The following is a 3,622-nucleotide window of genomic DNA, read 5'->3' as shown; positions in this document are numbered from 1 at the left end:
AAATTACAAAGATCACACAAAGAATAATACACAGAATGATGACGATGATGATGATGATGATGATGATGATGATGATGATGATGATGATGATGATGATGATGATGATGATGATGATGATGATGATGATGATGATGATGATGATGATGTTATAAAAATAAACAGAAAATGGTCGATGTAAATCCGTAAATCTTTTTCTGATTATTCTGCAATTATGGTGCATAATACAATGACGCATAAATGCAGATTGTCGTTGTAAGTCGATGAATCATCACTAAATTATTTTCTCTCGAGAATCGTGAACTACAACGATCATTATACACACGCGCGCTTTACCGGTCAAACGAGAGTTTCCTCATCGTACGTGCTTTCGCGAGGCGCATTGCGGAATCAGCGCATTGTGAATTTCTCCCAATGATTAACGATCTACGAGGAACGGCGACTTTCCTCCGGAAATTTTTCAACGTCAAGCTTCCTGTTTGTTCGACTTGTTTGCTCAACGCGCGCGCCCACGTGCTCGCGAAATTCAAACGCGAAAATCTGTAAATCGACGTCCATCGCGCAAGATTTATCGACGTACTTCGTCGCGGGTCATCAAGTCCGCCGCGGTCATTTTCTCGTACCGTTTATTTCGAACGGACTCCCCGTACGCCGAGTGTTATATCTGATTGCATCAGGAGAGGCGCAAGATTTACCGGAGGTTGCGTCCAAGGCGCGCCGCACATCTTGTGTTTATGGACTATAAAGCCGCGGCATTTATTTATCTGCTTCGCTGCAGAGATCCTTTGCGAGACGAATCGCTCAGAACTCGTTTCTTTTCTCAAAGAGAACAGAGCGTTCAAGAGATCTGCGAATGATCTCCGTAAAAAAAGCTGCACCTCGCTATGCGAATCGCGGTAAGAACGATTAGTAAAGTTATGGCAAAGTGAGCAAATCCTCCCGTTTCTCTTCAGAATCTCATCAGGCGAGTCGATTCTCTCACCATCGAATGCAGCCAGTTTTCTCTCGATATTCCTTTCTATCGGGTTTATCCCGGTTCACTGGCGACTGCGGATAGAGCCATATGGTGTCCCACCGGCTGTCTTTTGATCACTCCATCATTATTGCACATCTGAACCTTGCCCCAATCGCGTCACTAACGGTACTTTCATGTTTTTCAGTTGCACCTTTCCGAAAATAACTGAAATGAGTATGTTCCACTCATGGAAGTTGAGCAACGCGAGATTAAAGATGATCTTCTGCTCACTTAGGCAGACGTCTTTCTCATCGAGATATACGCTTTCCTCGAGAAATGATGAAGAAACCTCACCTGAAGAAAGAGTCGCGACGCAGTGCTCCGTGCGAACTGGTGAAGCTAAGCGGCTTTAACTGATCGTGGTCGGTGCCCTCGTAGTCGTATCGATCGGCGAGGGAGAACTCGGTTCTCAAACGGAGGGAAACCAGATCTGTCGCACGGGGCGGTAAAAGTGACTACACAGGATGCTGATGAGGGTGATGCTCGGGTTCTTCACGTCACGCGACACTATCGTATAAGCAGCAAGTTAGAAAACTCTGCCGCGCCTACTGACGTCGTCTGACCTCCCTCCGCGTAAGCAGCCCGTTCAGGCGAGTCGCCTGCCGTTTCTGAAACAGGTGGGGGCCCTTCCTTCTCCTGGCATGCAACACTCCGCTACGTTCGCTTCAGGAGCGTAGCTTGTTTGTCCGGGTACCACTGTTTCAAGGTCGTCACAAAACGGAGCGGAGTACGTCTCTGGTTTCAAGCATCACTTCTTTCGGAGGTTTTCACAGTTTAAAGACAACATATTCCTTATTGACTTTATTATTTTCGCGTATTCCTCGTTTCTACCTGAGCTCATTAATTACGAACCCATCAAAGTTAGGTCTACTTCAAATGGAGAATATGACATCAGCTATCGTGTGTTAGTTCATTGACACAGTTTTATAATCCAGAAGATACACAGTAAAACTCTTTCAGTGGACGCGAGAACGTTTCGGAATTAGGAAATGCATGTAAGAGCCATGATACACAAAAAAATTAAGCAGTAAAATATAAGTAAAGAAAGCATGTTGAATTTGCTACTGCTTACATTATGGCTTTACGGCTCTCTATTGTGATTGGCCAATTCTGCTTTACGTTTTACTGTTTAAATTTTTTTTGTGTGCCATGACTCTAAAATAAATAGCTTTCATTAACATGAAGAAATATGAATATGAAATATCCGTGTATTTATCGTTTTTCACTTAGAAAACACTATTGACACAAGTGAGAGGCTTGTCATTGTTACGTTTATTAGAGATCTTATATAATAAGAGTTTGGTCAAAGTAGATAAAAAATGGCGAATAAATAAGTTATCTATTTCTTTTCTTTCTTTCTTTTTCTTATTTTCCGAAAATGTATGAAATTATTTAAACTATATACCAAATAAAACATATACTAAAAATTTATTAAATTTATTAAATCTTAATAAATTCTTTCTTTGAATAATATCTACTACTAAGTAAACATTTATTTACAATAAATAAGTATCTACTGAATAAAAAGATGATAATCAAATAAAATTAATGGCTTTTGTATCAAATAAATATATTCTTTTACTTTCAGTAAATATTTACTTAGAACTATTCAAACGAATATTTATAAAAATTTAGTATTTTTTCCAATGTAAACAGCAATCAATTAGACTGATCTGCTTTAACCAGACTTATAAGGTTTCTAATATTTAGAAGTCATCCCATTTAAAAAGAATAGCTGCAATCGATATCGATACTTCTCTTCGATATAATTTTTTTCTCGAAAATGGTTAAAGATTGTAGGACAGATAGAAGTTCGTAATAAAGAATCTCATCACGTCGGTGGAGACTTATCAGTCACATTCGTTTCAATTGTTTGTTTTGTAAACGAAAAATATTCGGTTATTTCAGGAATTTAAGAAAAACATACTTCACATTCGAACTAATTATTCTAAATTATACGATAGGTGGAATGACAATATATTTTCAACTAGTTGTAAAGCTTCCAATTTTAAAAACAAATTGCTCATAGATAGACAGATTGCATAGTCATTTAACAATCGAGCACACTTGAACGCTCCATTATTAAATGTGTCACCGTTTTGAAGACTCAGCAGTTCAAATCGAGTTATAAATAACGTTAGTCAAGTGATGTAATTGCGCGTTCAGTAACTGAATACTAACGATCAGCAAAATCGGTATCTATCATTATCTGTATTCGCATCAAGAAAAGAGAATCAGTCTTTCGTTAAAAGTTAAAAATAATTCTATGCAAGAGTCGAAATAGCGGATTCAGTTACGTGGGAAACTTCACCTGAGGCAAGTGCGAGATAAAAAATATATATATATATATACACGTCTGATAAGAGCCACGATGGAGGCTAACTTACAGTCCTGTCACCTACACACATGAATCGACACGCATGCCGCGTGTGTGTCTCTCCTACTTCCTCCTGTACGCGATCACAAAGCCAACTCACCGACTGAAATTACATATCGTCTCGTTGTACACGCTACGGACTTACAAAACATGTTACCGTCGCGACACGCATGCTCGCGCCTGGATTTCTGCGACATGCACGAGTGATGATTCCACAACTCGGAGGCGCCTAT

Source organism: Atta cephalotes, assembly GCF_000143395.1.
Source record: "Atta cephalotes unplaced genomic scaffold scaffold00001, whole genome shotgun sequence".
In the NCBI taxonomy this organism is placed as follows: Eukaryota; Metazoa; Arthropoda; class Insecta; order Hymenoptera; family Formicidae; genus Atta; species Atta cephalotes.
Note: the sequence above shows the minus strand (reverse complement) of the source record.